The sequence below is a fragment of the Cannabis sativa genome, chromosome 5, assembly GCF_029168945.1.
Source record: "Cannabis sativa cultivar Pink pepper isolate KNU-18-1 chromosome 5, ASM2916894v1, whole genome shotgun sequence".
Lineage (NCBI taxonomy): Eukaryota > Viridiplantae > Streptophyta > Magnoliopsida > Rosales > Cannabaceae > Cannabis > Cannabis sativa.
This window is the reverse complement of record NC_083605.1, coordinates 43,358,317-43,378,206: the sequence shown is the minus strand read 5'-3', so window position 1 is coordinate 43,378,206 and position 19,890 is coordinate 43,358,317.

Here is a 19,890-nt window from a genome sequence, read left to right as displayed (position 1 = left end):
TTCTTAAATTAATTTCAAAATAAATGAAATTAATTATGTTGCTAATCAATTTTATTAGGTTAAACTAATTTAATTAACCTAGTGCAGTTATTCAAATCAGGCAAATGGGCCTTCACAATTGGGGTGGTTCATGTGAGGGGGTGTTGGGTTCAGTATGTCGTACCCACTTCTATGGCTCCCAACTCTCACACAAGGAATTTAACCTTAAAATGAACAACTGTTATTAATTGAATAGGCCCAAAACTAAATGGGCCTAAATAAAATCTACCAAGAACTATGATATTTTATTTAGCAACAACAACCTAGATGCATCTATAACAAAATTAAACATATAGGCTCACACAGGCACACATTTGGATGGATCCTGTCATGTTGCTAGGTCATACACAGATGAAAGAAGATTGTGAAAATTACCTGTTACAAATTATTTACTTGACCAAGGGAGCCATGAGTCAAAATCAGATCATTGGATCTGTCAACAAGTTAACCATGGCTAGTTGCAATCAAGCAATAATAGGTTTTAAAAACTTACACACAAGCTAAAACACATACTCCTGCAACAAGGTTAGCTGGATAGTTGGATGTAGGATTTATTTAATTTTAAATAATTAAATTTCGAAAAAATAATTAAATAAAAAAATTTATTTTCGAAATATAATAAAATGTAACTTAAATATTTTCGAAATTAATAAAATAATATTTAAAATTAAACGTACAATTTTATAAAATTAGGTTTCAACCAACCTAAATATCATTTCAAAATTTGCTAACTACTTCTAAGAATTTAATGATATTTTATAAATAAAAATTAAAAAAGATAAATAAATATCTTTTTTCAGATTTTATGATTTAGTTTAAATAAATAAAATAACAAAATTTAAAAGTTAGCAAAATATCTTACATCTATTTAAAATTACATGATTATAGTTATCTTATTTTAAATTTAAATAAGGTCAAATTATTTTAAAAAATATTTAATTTAAGAAATTTAATATCTGACCTTAAATTTAAAAATAAGATAAGATATAATCAAATTTAAAAATAAAATAGATGATTAACCAAAAAGATAGATATTTACTATTTTTAAATTCAAATTACACTAATATCATGAATTAAATTAAAAAAATTAATTAATTTAATTATGATATTTAGAATTGAATTAGGAATAGTAAATGTTTAAATACAGAACTAAATAAAAAATCGGAAGTTAAATCCATGAAATAGCATGAAAAATCAAAGAAAAACAAAAAAAAAAACGCGAGCTGTACGGACGATATGTTGTGCATACACGTCCGCGCGCGCAGGGGAGTGCACAGCCGAGGTTTTTGGTGCAGGGAGGGTTCCAGCATGATTTCCACGCGCGGAACCCTGTTGCACGATTACTGATTTTTTTCGAAACTTCAAAAAATCATAACTAATTCAAATTAAATCAAAATTGAGTTCTGTAAAAAAGTAAATTGCTTAATTTTTTCCATAATATCCAATAAAAATAATTCCAGAAACAGATTTTCAATTATTTTTCACGAAAATTCACAAACATCAATCAATCATCAAATAACACTCAATAAAACATTATACTATCCAAAACATCAAACAATCGTTTTAAGTCCAAATTTCTTGCAAGAAAATCAATTACCATGGCTCTGAGGCCAGTTGTTGGAAATTATTTTACCAGGATCTTAGATGTACTCAGAAGTATGTTGATTAACACCCTAAATATGAACTTCTAAAACGATTATGAAATAAACACATATAAAGCATTAGAAACCTTACATTGGGTGCAGCAGAATTAAATGTCTCCTTCCGTTCAGATCTCTAACCCTTGTATCCTTTCTGTCGCAGAGTATTATCAAGATCTGAACCTGGATCTCTTTCACTCATTCTTTAGTGCTGAAACTCCTTCTTGTTGAATGTCTTTCTTCACGATCTTCCTCACTATGAATGAGGTATCACTTGCTGTGTGTGGGCACTACTCTAACACTAAGTAATTTCAAAATTGAAGAAGGAAGAAAGAGAAGAAGGTGGCGGCTAGGTATAGAGAGAGAAGGCTCAGGTTTTTCTCTGAAGGAAATTAGAAGTAAAAGTGTAATTTTCCTAAAGCCTTCACTATCTATTTATAGCATTCCACTAGGGTTAGGTTTGAATTATTTGGCATTAAAATAATGAAATATCAGATGATAAATCCTATAAAAGTGGCCGGCCCTATACAATATGGATTTGGGCCTCACTTTTTGCAATTTTGCAGTTTTATCATTTTTGCATCTAATTTTCTCAAAAACGCTAATTTTCAAATTCAACCATTTAAATCCCAATTGTAACTATTTAATAACTATAAATAATTATTAAATAATATTGTCATTTATCATATTTATTAATTGAACCATACAAAGTATCATAATCAACAAATATGCCCCTAAAACTCTTTTTTTACAATTTCGCCCTTACTTAGTGAAAAATTCACAAATAGACATAGTCTAAATTGAGAATTATAATTGATTAATCAAAACCAATTATATGAGTCTTACAAGCAATATTATCTCAACTAGTGGGGGGACCATGGGTCTATATAACCGAGCTTCCAATAAGCAGATGAAGTATTTATTACCTAAATTCACCGACTTATTAATTCTTCGTTGAATCCACGTGTAGAACTTAGAATTGCACTCTCAGTATATAGAATGCTCTATATGTTCCACCATATAGACACATCATTAGTTATCCATTGTTATAATCCTAATTTGATCAATGATCCTCTATATGAATGATCTACACTGTAAAGGGATTAGATTACCGTTACACCCTACTATGTATTTTATCCTTAAAACACTTGACCCCGTATAAATGATATTTCAGCTTATGTGAAATGAGTACTCCACCATTTATTTTTGTTTGGTCAAGCTCGAAGGAGATCATCCTTTTCTTACTATTCGCAGATAGAAGCTATAGATTCTATGTTTATGTTAGCGCTCCCACGCAATTGCGCTACCGTGTTCCCAAAATGTACGTATCACCCTGACCCAAAAGTAGGCTTAACTAACAAATCAAAGAACACGAATAGCCTCTCGAGATTAAGCCTAATCATAATAGGATTAAGATCATTTGATCTGAAATCAACTAGGCGATATTGAGATGAATAGATATTACGGTAAGTTTAATAAATCTAAGTCAAAGTTCAATATCGGTCCCTTCCGATGCATACTCCATGCATCCAACCTGAGCTTTACTTTAACCAATGTTCTTGAAAGAACATAGCATTTCTCCAAATGCAAGTAAACTCTGCTGTAGATTATCATATCAGTAAAACCATGTGTCTGATAAATCTAGGAAACTTTATTCACATAGTCATGTTTACTTTCCAATGTGTTGACAACACAATAAATAGGATCAAGTATGTGAAAAGGGTTTCAGATGAATTCATACATTATGTACACATAATCATGAAATAAATCATGTGAACCATGCAACATTAAATGTTATTTCTGATCTATATTAATAAGTAAATCTGATTATATTGAAATGAGTTTTATTTAGGGCATTAAACCCAACAGAAGATACAAGGATAACCGATATATAGTTCTTTAATATCTAACATATAGATCACTTTCATAAATGGTGGTCGAGATAGCCAATAAAATGGTGGCCAGAACCATGATCGATAATGGAGCCTCTTCCAACGTTTTGTTCAAGGCTGCTTACAAAAAGATGGGACTCTAACTCAAGGATCTAACCCCATGCCTCCAGCCTGTCTATGGTTTCTCCGGTCAAGGAGTTCCACCTCTAGGACAAATTCGTCTACCCCTCACTGTTGGACAAGCTCCAACGAGCATGACTATCATGGCACAGTTTCTAATTTTGGATGTTCCTTCAGCTTTTAACGTAATGCTTGGTCGGCCGGCCTTGTATGACTTAAAGACTATCACATCAATATTTCACTCGTGCCTGAAGTTCCCAACAAAGAATAAGGTAGGGTGTCTGAGAGGAAACCAGCAGTCGGCACGGGAGTGTTATAACCTTGTAGTGGCAAAGGCTAAGAAGGAAGTATCCTCCAGCCTGAGCACAGACAAGGGAAAAAACATTCCCAAGTAGGGAACTTCCCAAGGCGGGGATGAAGATGTGGATCCTCGACTTGGGGATCCAAGCAGCAATGTTGGACCTGTAGAAGAATTAGAAGAGATCGAAATCAATCCAGATATCCCGACCAGAAAGCTAAAGATCGGAAAAGATTTGTTGCTCGAAGTAAAACCAGAATTGATAAAATTTCTGAGAGCAAACCTAGACGTTTTTGCCTAGTCACATGCAAATATGGTCAGAATCGATCCTTCTATCATTTCACATGTTCTGAATATCGATCCCAATTTCCGGCCAGTTCAACAAAAACGAAGGTTGTTGAACAAAGAACTAGCAGTAGCCCTGAATGATGAAGTTGAAAAGCTGCGCAACAACAACTTCATAATCGAAGCTTTTACCAGGCTTGGGTCGCGAATCCCGTACTAGTGCCCAAGTCGAAAAAGAAATGGTGAGTCTGTATTGATTTCATAGACCTCAACAAGGCGTGCCCGAAAGACTGTTTCCACTTCCAAGAATCGATCAGCTTGTAGATGCAACAACAGGGCACGAAATATTATGCTTCATGGACGCTTACTCAGGCTACAATCAAATCAAATTGCATCCATAAGAACAAGAACATACAAGTTTTCGAAGAGATATGGGTCTCTATTGCTAAAAAGTCATGCCGTTTGGTCTAAAAAACGCTAGGGCTACGTACAAAAGATTGGTAAACAAAATGTTTAAACATTAGATCGGGCGAAATATTTAGGTATACGTGGATGATATTCTCGTAAAATCCAGAAAGGCTAGGGGGCAAATAGACGACCTGGACGAAGGCTTCATCGTCAATGCTCGAGGAATTGAAGCTAATCCAGAAAAGTGTCAAGCCCTCCTAGATATGAACTCGCCAACAAAAACAAAAGAAGTGCAAAGTTTAACTGGTTGGATCGTCGGGCTCAACAGATTCGTTTCAAAGTCAACACACAAGTGTGTCCCATTCTTAAACATCCTGCGAGGAAACAAGCAGTTCGAGTGGACAGAGGAATGTGAAAAAGCTTTCCAAGGGCTAAAGGCACAACTTGGAAAACCTCCCGTACTCTCAAAAGCTCTAGACAGCGAGGAACTGGGAATATACTTAGTTGTTACGGAACATGTCGTTAGTGCCGTGCCAATTAGAGAAGAGAATGATCTACAGCACCCAGTCTATTACATCAGTAAAAGACTCATTGAGGCCGAGGGCCGATATCCGTTATTAGAAAAACTCGCTTACTGCCTCATTTTAGCAATAAGGAAGTTGAGGCCTTATTTCCAAGCTCATCCTGTTCGGGTGTATACCGACCAACCACTACGCCAAATACTGCAAAAACCAAATGCTTCTGGACGGCTACTCAAGTGAGCAGTAGAATTGGGTCAGTGCGAAATCACTTTCCAACCCCGAACAACAATCAAAGGCCAAGCCTTGGCAAACTTTGTGGTAGAATGCACAAGCAAAAAAGAAAGCATACTAGAAAGCAACCCCGAGCCGCTACAAATACCTCATCAAAGTCACAATGAGGACAAACCGACCTGGAAACTACATGTGGATGGGTCGGCTACAGATCAACTATCTGGTGCAGGAATTGCCCTTGTCACATCTGGGGGCAACACTTGCACGCTCCAGACAAGTTTGGATTAAAAGCATATAACAACAAAGCTGAGTACGAAGCTCTAATCGCTAGGCTAAGACTAGCCCAGGAGTTGAAGGCCGAACACATCGAAATCTGTAGTGATTCACAGCTGGTGGTAAATCATGTATCTGGAGAATATGAAGCTCGGGGAGAAAAGATGATAGCATATCTAAGCAAAATACATGATTTGCTCGCACAATTCAAAAGCTATGGTCTAAGACAAATTCCAAGAGATGAAAATACAACTGCAGACGCGTTAGCTCGATTGGCAAACAGCAATGTGAGTGACAAGGAAAACTTGGTTCCTATCCAATTCCTCGAAGAGCCTAGCATCACTGGCAGAGAAGAAATCAAAATGATTGATACATCCCCAAACTGGATGACACCAATAGCGGCCTACCTTGAGTCTGGGAAACTCTCAGATAACCGAAATGAAGCTCGGAAAATGAGAAGGAAAGTTGCACGGTACATCATAGTAGAAGGAGTCATGTACAGAAGAGGATTCTGGATGCCATTGCTCAGATGTGTCACTTAAGAAGAAGCTGCACAGCTCCTATCCGAAGTACACGACGGATTCTGTGGAAATCATGGCGCCGGACAAAGCTTATCCAAGAAAATTCTAAGGCAAGGTTACTTCTGGCCGACAATCATTGAAGATTCAAAAGCCTATGTTAAGAAGTGTGAAAAATGCCAGAGATTTTCAAAGATACCAAGAGCTCCACCTAACGAGTTAACAGTGATGCAAAGTCCGTGGCCCTTTGCCATTTGGGGGATTAACCTGATTGGACAATTACCTAAAGGTAAAGGTGGAGTGCAGTACGTAGTGGTAGTGGTTGATGACTTTACTAAGTGGACTGAGCCCGAACCACTCGCAACCATCACATCAAAGAAAGTTCAAGACTTTATTGTGAAGGACCTAATATGCTGGTCAATGGCAAGCAGTTCGACAACCAATCCTTTACTGATTTCTGTGCAAACCATGGTATCATCAAAAATTTCTCCGCAGTGGCGCATCCTCAGGAAAACGGTCAAGTTAAGGCAGTCAACAAAACCTTCAAGGATACACTAAAGAAAAAACTTGAAGATGCCAAAGGCAACTGGCCAGAAGAGCTTCCTGAAGTCTTATGAACCTATGCTGCTCGTCGAACTCGAGCCACCTTCCCACAGAAGACTGACTTACGATCAAGGTACCAATCACATACTTCTTGCAGAATCACTTGATGAAATCGAAGAAAAACGAGCAACTGTAAACTTAAAGTTGATGGTCCATCAACAAAAATAGCTTGGTATTTCAACAAACAAGTAAAGGCTCAGAAATTCTTCGTGGGAGATATGGTCTTGAGATGGGTATTCCTAAACACCAAAGACAGTACGCCAGGTGTTCTTGGACCTAACTGGGAAGGGCCATATCAAGTGGTCGAAGTTCTCGACTTCAGAGCATACAAGCTAGGTAAGTATGACGAAAAAATGCAACTCATTCTAGTAGCAAAATACTGGAATGGAGAACATTTAAGAAAATACTACCAATAAAGTACCAGGTCGGATGACCACTTTAAGTACTAAATGAACATTTGCTTTTAAGTGAATGGCCTTCTGGGCGGACTATGCTCAAAGGTTTCGATAAAATCAACAGAGTACTCAGGTCGAGTGACCACTTTAAAGTACAGTTTCTTATGTCTGTAATTTGTTTTATTTCATGTTAAGCTAAAAGATCAGATTAGATCAAATAGCTCTGATGTAAGTTACTACGGTAACAAATACACTTTTCGATCAATAAATGGATAAAGATAGTTATTTCAAAATTCAATTGATTCGAAATTATCATCATGTTTCTACTTTACCATACAATGCGTACAAAAGGTTTGGTCAAACCCAAAACACAGAACAGATAAATAATATATTTATAAAGGACAAGTGACCAAGAGTCATACGTCTGCTCGGTCACTTGGGGGGCACCTATACATGTACAAAGAATGAAATTCATTAAGGATAACAAAAGCACGTAATACCGGGATTAAAAGATGCCCGGTCAGCCTGTTGTCCAAAAAATGAAAAATAATTCCAAGTTTAAGGACTGCTTGGCCGGTCATGATGTCTTAGAAAAGGCCCTGAGGCCGAATAAGATATATAAAATAAACCGATAAAAAGAGAAGTGTTTAAGCAGCTAGAGTCCCAGGCTCTTGGTTCGGTTCTTCTGGGCCAACCGAAGCAGGAGGATCTGTTGTTTGAATAGGAGGTGCATCAGTTGTCTTATCGAAGGTTGAAGTAGCTGCCTCAGTTTTGCCATAAGCCACTTGGGACGCGTAGAACTCAAGGTACATGTCCTTAGCATCGCCCAAGTAGTCGAAATTGGCCTGAGGATTAGCCTTCCAAAAATCAAAGAAGAGCTCGAGACCAGCAGTCTCCAAGGCATTGACCTTCTCCTTCAACCTGTCCACCTCAGCCGAAAGCTCCTCCTCCTTGCTTCCTTTTCCTCCTTCATCTGATGAGGAACTGCTCAAAGGGAAGTCCTCTTGTTCTGAAGACTGTTTACCTCAGCAGATAAGGTCTCGATGGTCTCCTCAAAACGGTCAGGAACCTCGAGATCCTTAGTCAGCACAGTGATTTTCTTCTGAGTGGCACACAACTTCTTCTTGGCTTCACCCAATTCCAACTGAACAGCTCCGACATTTGCCCTGGCTTCTTTAACATCCTTCCTTGCAAAGTCAACCTCCACCCTCAGGGTGTCGGACAGAGCCGTGTTCTTGGAAGCAGCAGACTTAGCCTGGGAGTAAGTGTAAGCCAACTTCTTACCGGCTTGCACAAGGAAAAAACTTTAGCATTTGAGCTAAATATGGAAGATTAAAGGGAAGTATTAAGAAAGACTTACCCTGGCGAACACTTTTAAGACTCCGCCCACCAGCAATTCCAAAGAAGAGTCATTGTCAGCACCAGCCAGTTGCTCACTGACCTAAGGAACCAGTCGGTTCATATAATGGGCCTATTCTAAGGAAAAGACGCCTACCAGGGAAGTCATTGATCTTTCTGAGGACCTGACAGTTGCAAACCCCTCTACTCCAAAAGGTGCAAAGTCTAAGGAGTCTTGAGGAGGGAGTTTGGATAGGTCTGACCAATCGAGAGGTGGGTCTGAGCTGGTGCAGACCCCTACTCCACCTTTGCCAGTGCTTACAGAGGCCAAGAAAGGCAAGGAGATGCTCGCCCACTATATGAACCTGTTGGTTCCTGAGATTAGTGAGCAATTGGCCGGTGCTGACAATGACTCTTCTCTGGAGCTACTGATGGGAGGAGTCTTAAAGGAATTCACAAGGGTAAGTCTTTCTTAACAATTTCCTTTAATCTTCTTTACTTGGCTCAAATACTAAAGTTTCTTCTCTGTGCAGGCCGGTCTGAAGTTGCCTTACACATACTTCTGGGCTAGGTCTGCTACTTCCAAGAACGCGGCTTTGTCCAACACCATGATGGCGGAGGTGGACTTGCCACGAAGGATGCTGATGATGCCACAACGGAACTCTGAGCTGTTTGGATGGAGTTGGGTGAAGCCAACAAGAAGCTTTTTACCGCCCAGAAGAAAATAACTGAGCCGACTAAGGATCTTGAGGCTTCGGACCGATTTGAGGAGACCATCGAGACTTTATCTGCTGAAGTGAACCGCCTTCAAGATGAAAGGACATCTCTTCGAGCGGTCCTTCATCGAGTGGAGGAGGAGATGAAGTGTAAGGAGGAGGAGCTTACGGTCGAGGTGACGAGCCTGGGAGAGAAAGTTCATGCCTTGGAGACAGCCGATCTTGATCTCTTTTATGACTTTTGGAAGGCTAATCCTCAAGCAAACTTCGACTACTTGGGTGAAGCCAAGGACATGTACCTTGAGTTCTGTGCTTCCCAAGTGGCTTATGATGAGACCGAGGTGGCTGCTTCTACCTCCGGCCAGAATGCTGATGTACATACCGTTCAAATAGCAGATCCTCCAACTCCTACAGGCCCAGAAGACCCGAACCAAGAGCATGGGACTCCAGCTGTTTAAATACTTCTTCTTTTATCCTTTTATTTTTACATTATGTTATTCGGCCATAAGGCCTTTTTTAAGACATCATGACCGACCAAGCGGTCTTTAAACTTGGAATTATTTTTCATTGTGTAGACAACAGGCTGACCGGGTAGCTTTTAATCTCGGTATTACGTGCTTTTGTTATCTTTAATGAATTTCATTCTCTGTTTATAGTCATCGTGCAATTGTGACTGTTTTATTTTTACCAAATGCTTTGTACATGTATAGGTGCCCCCAAGTGACCGAGCAGACTTATGACTCTTGGTCACTTGTTTCTTACAAGTATATTTTTTATCTGTTCGGTGCTTTGGGTTTGACCAAACCTTTTGTACGCACTGGATGGTAAATTAGAAACATGCTGATAATTTCGACTCAATTTGAATTTTTAAATAACTATCTTTATTCATTTATTGATCAAAAAATGTGTTTGTTACTGTATTAACTTACATCAGAGCTATTTGATCTAATATGATATTTTAGCCTAACACAAAATAAAACAAATTGCAGAAATAGGAATTGTACTTTAAATGGTGGTCATCTGACCTGAGTACTTTTTTCCTCTTATCGAAACCTTTGGGCGTAGTCCGCCCAGTAGGCCATTCACTTAAGAGCAAATGTTCATGCAGTACTTAGCGTGGTCATCCAACCTGGTACTTTATTGGTAGTATTTTCTTAAATGTTCCCCAGTCCAATATCGTGGTACTAGAATGAGTTGCATTTTTTCATCATACTTACCTAATTTGTGTGCTCCGGATTCAAGAACTTTGACCACTTGATATGGTCCCTCCCAGTTACGTCCAAGTACACCTGCTGTACTGTCTTTGGTGTTTAAGAATACCTTTCTTAGGACCATATCTCCCACGAAGAATTTCTGAGCCTTCACTTGTTTGTTGAAATATCGAGCTACATTTTTTTTGATGGGCCATCAATTTCAAGTTTGTAGTGGCTCATCTTGCCTCGATTTCATCATTTGATTCGGCCAGGAGTACATGATTGGTATCTTGGTTGTACATCAATCTTCTGTGGGTTGGTGGCTCGAGTTCTATAGGCGGCATAGCTTCATATCCGTATGCCATAGCGAATGGTGTCTGTTCGGTTGCCATTTTCTCAGTTGTTCGATATGACCATAGAACTTCAGGAAGCTCTTCTGGCCAATTTCCTTTGGCATCTTCAAGTTTTTGCTTCAGTGTATCCTTCAAGGTCTTGTTGACTGCTTCAACTTGACCATTCGCTTGAGGATGTGCCACTGCAAAGAAAGTTTTGATGATACCATGGTTCGCAAAAAAGTAAGTGAAGGATTTGTTGTTGAACTGCTTTCCATTGTCTGAAACTATCTTGTACGGCAGTTCGAACCGGCTGATTATGTTCTTCACAATAAAGTCTTGAACTTTCTTTGATGTAATGGTTGGGAGTGGTTCGACTTCTATCCACTTTGTGAAGTAATCAACCACTACAACTGCATATTGCACTCTTCCTTTGCCTTTGGGTAATTGTCCGATTAGGTAAATTCCCCAAATGGCAAAGGGCCACGGACTTTGCATCTGAGTCAACTCGTTAGGTGGAGCTCGAGGTATCTTTGAAAATCTCTAGCATTTGTCACATTTCTTAACATAGGCTTTTGAATCTTCAATCTTCGTTGGTGAGAAGTAACCTTGCCTTAGAATTTTCTTAGATAAACTTTGCCCGGCGGCATGATTTCCACAAAATCTGTCGTGCACTTCAGATAGGAGTCGTGCAGCTTCTTCTTGAGTAACACATCTGAGCAATGGCATTGAGAATCCTCTTCTGTACATAATTCCCTCTACTATGATATACCGTGCACCTTTCGTTCTCATTTTTCGAGCTTCATTCCAATTATCTAGGAGTTTCCTAGAGTCGAGGTAGGCTGCTATTGGTGTCATCCAGTTTGGGGAAGTATCAATCATTTCAATTTCTTCTGTGTCAGTGATGATAGGCTCTTCGAGGAACTGAATAGGAACCAAGTTTGTCGTGTCACTTACATTGCTGCTTGCCATTCGAGCTAACGCATATGCAGTTGTGTTTTCTTCCCTTGGAATTTGTCTGAGACTGTAACTTTTGAATTGCACGAGCAGATCATGTATTTTGCTCAAATATGCTATCATGTTTTCTCTCCGATCCTCGTATTTTCCGTGTTATCCCAATTTTTTCACTCTAACGTGGCATCACACCAATGGTGACAAGTGGAGTCTACTAGGAACATCTGCTTGGGAAGCACAGTTTGAGCAGGATGCCTCACTGGCATGCCCAGAGCAAAGTATTCAGTAATTCGTACAGAATGACCAAACACTGAGAGAATTAAACTTTTGCATCGTGAGTCATCAGCACAATCCGTATAACTCAGGGATCAATTTACGTGGATATGGCATACACACGATCCCGCTATCAGTGTATTCATCCTCAATCCCACGATCCTTGCATTGAGCATTGATCCCACGATCTTTCTATTTATACGGATTATAACGAGAGGGGAAACTTTTCCTCCCCAAGCTTACTTGCCCTATAAATAGTGATACATGTTCACTAATCAAAAGACCGGTCGAAAAGCAGTTGAGCTAAGACTATACCCTAAATATATTATCTAATAATTATATATTCAGAGATACTGTTGTAAGAGCTATAAGAAAAGGAATCTTTCTCCTTGATCTTAAGTCAATACAAGCAACGAGGATTAGGCTATTACCGAACGGATGAGGGTTGAACCTCTATAAAATTCCTATGTCTTTTTATTTCTTTATCACATATTTGTTATTATAAATCATTTATCGCTTATAAAATAGACTCGTTGTCATTGGCTAAAAGTGAGGTCAACATTTTTGTGCTTTCATTGAGAGCAGGATCACAAATTGCTCTTTATTCAACATCCGATCGCCAATACGATGGTGCAAACTCGTAGAGGCCTGACTGATCCAACAAATTCACAGGAAACACGAGGGTTCCGCCTGCTGTTAATCATAGACAATTGCCAAGCATGGCGAATGGTGAAGCAGTTCTTATAGGTGAAATTGCGCCTGGTGTGTAAGAGACTGGGAATAACAGTTCCGCACTCAACCAGGGCGTACATAACACAACTGTTTCTCCTGGAACCAACGCCTAGATGACTATCGGAGATGCCACTTTATTAAAAAATCTCTGTGCAGCGCTCGGACTCATGCATGGTCATAATAATACCCTACATCATGATCAAGACGAACTACGCGCTGGAGTAAATCTTGCGTTTGACAAACAAAGGCGCATGTTCGTCGAATGGAGAGATAGAGAGATGGAGGCATTAAGGGTTCACCATGTAGAGATCGAAGATCGCAGTCGGTAAGCTACCGTGCTGATACGAAGAGCCTACCAAATTGTAGGTCGACAATCGCCGAATGTTATTCCCCTGGGAGAAACGGACGAGGATCCAACGATGAATACTTCTCAGACTGCAAATGGTCAGCCGCCCAATCCCCGATCACGAGTTCCACTCGTGGGCCCAGCGGTAGGCGAGCAGACCTTATCTGGTAATTTGTCGGGAGAAGTCATACCTGATGGTTCCAACCAGATCAGTGGTGCCATTCCACCTGTCAACCAAGCGAATTAACCGCTAAGGTAGCCAAGCGCTTCTTTGTTCGAAAGGTTAGGGACAACCCATGACCTAAGAAATGATCTAAACAGAATGAGGGGAATAGACAATCAGAATCTTACGACAATCGTGCAGCCCGAAGCCCGTACTCGCTCAAAAAGATGCTGACGTAATTCAAATTGGCCAGAATCCGAAGCAGGTCAGCCCAGCCGTACAGGCCCAGCTAGACGAACTGAAAAATATGTTTCACGACATTGTTGGACAAAGAAATAGTGATCTTGAGCTAGAACGAGCACGCAGAACTCCTTTCTCACCTAAGATCAATCTCCTGCTACTGCCCCACAAGTTAAAAATGTCGACGTGGAAGATGTACACGGGGAGAGAAGATCCCCTTTCCCATCTCAAGTACTTTGAAATTTAAATTGATTTGCAAGGGGTACGAGGAGATGTAAGTTGCAGAATTTTCCCTGCCACTCTGTCAAAAGCCGCTCAGCAATGGTATTTCAAGTTGGCTCCTGGAAAGTTTAGTTCATGGAAAACCTTCTCTTTGAAATTCCATACCCAATTCTTCTCCTCGCGCCAACTCCCATTGCATTTGGGAGACTTGGTCGAAGTTAAGCAACGACCAGGCGAGCCACTCCGGGCATACATCAGCAGATTCATGACGAAGGCGACCAAAGTTTCACGGGTAACTGAGGATGGAAAGTTATCCGCAATACTGGGGGGCATAGAAGTCCTCGATGAACTCTGGAAGGATATAAAGAATAACGGACTAGTAGACTCAAGGAGTGATTTCCTTGATCGGGGCGAAGGCTTCATAAAGCTCGAAGAAGCTATTCAACGAGCGAAAGGTGAACAAAAGCCTGGCAAGTCAAAGGCTCCTTCCATTGGAACATCTGCCCAAATTCCCAATACCCAAACATTTCAAGCTTAGGTGGTAAGCGCTCCAGTAACCACCATAAGCAAGGGACTGGAAGAAAGGAAAGTTTACTAGCAAATGCGAACAAGCTCCCCGGGAGAATCATGCCAAATACACTTCATTCACTATTCTAACTGAAGATATAGAAAGTGTATACATGGCAACTCAGTCGCTGGCCCCGTATAAGAAGGCCAGGCCCATGAAGATAGATGCCAACAAAAGGGACATGACAAAATTTTATCGGTTCCACGTAGACTACGGTCACGACACTAAAGAATGATACAACTTGAAGTGGGAATTTGAATTCCTAATAAGGAAAAACAATCCGCAACTACAAAACTATGTTAAGACCGACCAAGGTCAGAGGAACGACAACAACCAAGATTTGCTACCTCCACTAGTAGATGGACATTTGCAAGTCATTGTTGGAGGCCCTCACATTGTTTGAGATTCGGGCAAAGCTCGGGATTGGTATTCCCGAACAGTGCAACACAAGCAAGAAGAAGTCATCCTGGCCGTGGAAGAAAGAAAGACCAAAGTTCCACGAGCAGGAGAGCCAACCATAACATTCAACGATGAAGACGCTGTCAAAATTAGATTTCTGCACAACGACCCGCTGGTTGTGGAAGTCCAGATAGCCAATAAAATGGTGGCCAGAACAATGATCGATAATGGAGCCTCTTCCAACGTTTTGTTCAAGACTGCTTATGAAAAGATTACACGATCTAACCCCATGCCTCCAGCCTGTCTATGGTTTCTCCGGTCAAGGAGTTCCACCTCTAGAACAAATTTGTCTACCCTGTTGGACAAGCTCCGACGAGCATGACTATCATGGCACCGTTTCTAATATTGGATGTTCCTTCAGCTTTCAACGTAATGCTTGGTCGGCCGGCCTTGTATGACTTAAAGGTTGTCACATCAATATTTCACTCGTGCTTGAAGTTCCCAACAAAGAATAAGGTAGGGTGTCTGAGAGGAAACCAGCAATCGGTAGGGGAGTGTTATAATCTTGCAGTGGCCAAGGCTAAGAAGGAAGTATCCTCCAGCTTGAGCACAGCAAAAGGAAAAAACATTCCCAAGTAGGGAACTTCCCAAGGCGGGGATGAAGATGTGGATCCTCGACTTGGGCGCCCAAGCAGCAATGTTGGACCTGTAGAAGAATTAAAAGAGATCGAAATCGATCCAGATATCCCGACCAGAAAGCTAAAGATCGAAAAAGATTTGTTGCTCGAAGTAAAATCAGAATTGATAAAATTTCTGAGAGCAAACCTAGATGTTATTGCGTGGTCACATGTGGATATGGTCAGAATCGATCCTTCTATCATTTCACATATTTCGAATAATGATCCCAACTTCCAGCTAGTTCAAAAAAAATGAAGGTTGTTGAACAAAGAACTAGCAGTAGCTTTGAAGGATGAAGTTGAAAAGCTGCGCAACAACAACTTCATAATTGAAGCTTTTACCTGGCTTGGGTCGCGAATCCCGTACTAGTGCCCAAGCCGAACAAGAAATGGTGAGTCTGTATTGATTTCACAGACCTCAACAAGGCGTGCCCGAAAGACTGTTTCCACTTCCAAGAATCGATCAGCTTGTAGATGCAACAACAGGGCACGACATATTATCCTTCATGGACGCTTACTCAGGCTACAATCAAATCAAAATGAATCCACAAGAACAAGAACATACAACTTTCCTAACAGATATGGGTCCCTATTGCTACAAAGTCATGTCGTTTGGTCTAAAAAACGCTGGGGCTACGTACATAAGATTGGTAAACAAAATGTTTAAAGATTAGATCGGGCGAAATATGGAGGTATACGTAGATGATATGCTCGTAAAATCCAGAAAGGATAGGGGGCAAATAGACGACCTGGACGAATGCTTCAAAGTCCTCTGAAAATAAAACATGAAACTAAATCCCTTAAAGTGTTCCTTCGGAGTCACCTCGAGAAAGCTTCTAGGCTTCATCGTCAATGCTCGAGGAATTGAAGATAATCCAGAAAAGATTCAAGCCCTCTTAGATATGAACTCGCCAACAAAAACCAAATAAGTGCAAAGCTTAACTGGTTGGATCGTCGCGCTCAACGAATTCATTTCATAGTCAACAGAAAAGTGTGTCCCATTCTTAAACATCCTGCGAGGAAACAAGCAGTTCGAGTGGACAGAGGAATGTGAAAAAGCTTTCCAAGGGCTAAAGGCACAACTTGGAAAACCTCCCGTACTCTCAAAACCTCTAGACGGCGAGGAACTGCGAATATACTTAGTTGTTACAGAACATTTCGTGAGTGCCGTGCCAATTAGAGAAGAGAATGATCTACAACACCCAGTCTATTACATCAGTAAAAGACTCATTAAGGCAGAGGGCCGATATTCGTTATTAGAAAAACTCGCTTACTGCCTCATTTTAGCAATAAGGAAGTTGAGGCCTTATTTCCAAGCTCATCCTATTCGGGTGTATACCGACCAACCACTACGCCAAATACTACAAAAACAAAATGCTTCTGGACGACTACTCAAGTGGGCAGTAGAATTGGGTCAGTGCGAAATCACTTTCCAACCCCGAACAACAATCAAAGGCCAAGCCTTGGCAAACTTTGTGGTAGATTGCACAAGCAAAAAAGAAAGCATACTAGAAAGCAACCCCGAGCCGCTACAAATACCTCATCAAAGTCACAATGAGGACAAATCGACCTGGAAAATACATGTGGATGGGTCGGCTACAAATCAACTATCTGGTGCAGGAATTGCCCTTGTCACACCTGGGGGGCAACACCTGCACGCTCCAGTCAAGTTCGAATTAAAATCATCTAATAACAAAGCCGAGTACGAAGCTCTAATCGCTAGGCTAAGACTAGCCCAGGAGATGAAGGCCGAACACATCGAAATCTGTAGTGATTCACAGCTAGTGGTAAATCATGTATCTAGAGAATATGAAGCTCGGGGAGAAAAGATGATAGCATATCTGAGCAAAATACATGATTTGCTCGCACAATTCAAAAGCTATGGTCTTAGACAAATTCCAAGAGAAGAAAATACAAATGCAGACGTGTGAGCTCGATTGGCAAGCAGCAATGTGAGTGACAAGGCAAACTTGGTTCCTATCCAATTCCTCGAAGAGCCTAGCATCACTTGCACGGAAGAAATCGAAATGATTGATACATCCCCAAACTGGATGACACCAATAGCGGCCTACCTTGAGTCTGGGAACTATCAGATAACCGAAATGAAGCTCGGAAAATGAGAAGGAAAGTTGCACGGTACATCATAGTAGAACGAGTCATGTACAGAAGAGGATTATCGATGCCATTGCTCAGATGTTTCACTCAATAAGAAGCTGCACAACTCCTATCCGAAGTACACGACAGATTCTATGGAAATCATGGCACCGGACAAAGCTTACCCAAGAAAATTCTAAGGCAAGGTTACTTCTGGCCGACAAGATTTAAGATTCAAAAGCCTATGTTAAGAAGTGTGACAAATGCCTGAGATTTTCAAAGATACCAAGACCTCAACCCAACGAGTTAACACTGATGCAAAGTTCGTGGCCCTTTGCCATTTGGGGGATTGACCTGATCGGACAATTACCTAAAGGTAAAGGTGGAGTGCAGTATGTAGTGGTAGTGGTTGATTACTTTACTAAGTGGACTGAGGCCGAACCACTCGCAACCATCACATCAAAGAAAGTTCAAGACTTTATTATGAAGAACATAATATGCCGGTCAATGGCAAGCATTTCGACAACCAATCCTTTACTGATTTCTATGCGAACCATGGTATCATCAAAAGTTTCTCCGCAGTGGTGCATCCTCAGGCAAACGGTCAAGTTGAGGCAGTCAACAAAACCTTCAAGGTTACACTAAAGAAAAAACTTGAATATGCCAAAGGAAACTAGCTAGAAGAGCTTCCTGAAGTCTTATGGTCATGCCGTACAACTGAAAAGACAGAAACTGGACAAACACCATTCGCAATGGCATACGGTTATGAAGCTATGGTGCCCGTCGAAATCGAACCACCTTCCCACAGAAGACTGACATACGATCAAGGTACCAATCACATACTCCTTGCAGAATCACTTGATGAAATCGAAGAAAACCGAGCAGCTGTAAACTTAAAGTTGATGGTCCATCAACAAAAAGTAGCTCGGTATTTCAACAAACAAGTGAATGCTCAGAAATTCTTCATGGGAGATATGGTCTTGAGAAGGGTATTCCTAAACACCAAAGGAAGTACGGCAGGTGTACTTGGAGCTAACTGGGATGGACCATATCAAGTGGTCGAAGTTCTCAACTTCAGAGCATACAAGCTAGGTAAGTATGACGAAAAAATGCAACTCATTCTAGTAGCAAAATACTGGAATGGAGAAAATTTAAGAAAATACTACCAATAAAGTACCAAGTCGGATGACCACTTTAAGTACTAAATGAACATTTGCTTTTAAGTGAATGGCCTTCTGGGCGGACTATGCTCAAAGGTTTCGATAAAATCAATTGAGTACTCAGGTCAGATGACCACTTTAAAGTACAGTTTCTTATGTCTGTAATTTGTTTTATTTCATGTTAAGCTAAAAGATCAGATTAGATGAAATAGCTCTGATGTAAGTTGCTACGGTAACAAATACACTTTTCGATCAATAAATGGATAAAGATAGTTATTTCAAAATTCAATTGAGTCGAAATTATCAGCATGTTTCTAATTTACCATACAATGCGTACAAAAGGTTTGGTCAAACCCAAAACACCGAACAGATAAATAATATATTTGTAAAGGACAAGTGACCAAGAGTCATACGTCTGCTCGGTCACTTGGGGGGCACCTATACACGTACAAAGAATGAAATTCATTAAGGATAACAAAAGCACGTAATAGTGGGATTAAAAGCTTCCCGGTCAGCCTGTTGTCCAAAAAATGAAAAATAATTCCAAGTTTAAAGACTGCTTGGCCAGTCATGATGTCTTAGAAAAGGCCCTGAGGCCGAATAAGATATATAAAATAAACTGATAAAAAGAGAAGTGTTTAAGCAGCTAGAGTCCCAGGCTCTTGGTTCGGTTCTTCTGGGCCAACTGGAACATGAGGATCTGCTGTTTGAATAGGAGGTGTATCAGTAGTATGACTGGAGGTTGAAGTAGCTGCCTCAGTTTGTCCATAAGCCACTTGGGACGCGCAGACTTAAGGTACATGTCCTTAGCATCGCCCAAGTAGTCAAAATTGGCCTGAGGATTAACCTTCCAAAAATCAAAGAAGAGCTTGAGACCAGCTGTCTCCAAGGCATTGACCTTCTCCTTCAACCTGTCCACCTCAACTGAAAGCTCCTCCTCCTTGCTTCCTTTTCCTCCTTCATCCGATGAAGAACTGCTGGAAGGGAAGTCCTCTCGTTCTGAGGACTGTTTACATCAGCAGATAAGGTCTCGATGGTCTCCTCAAAATGGTCAACAACCTCGAGATCCTTAGTCAGCACAGTGATTTTCTTTTGAGCGGCAAACAACTTCTTGTTGTCTTCACCCAATTCCAACTGAACAACTCCGACTTTCACCCTGGCTTCTTCAGTATCCTTCCTAGCAAAGTCCACCTCCACCCTCAGGGTGTTGGACAGAGCCGTGTTCTTGGAAGCAGCAGACTTAGCCTGGGAGTAAGTGTA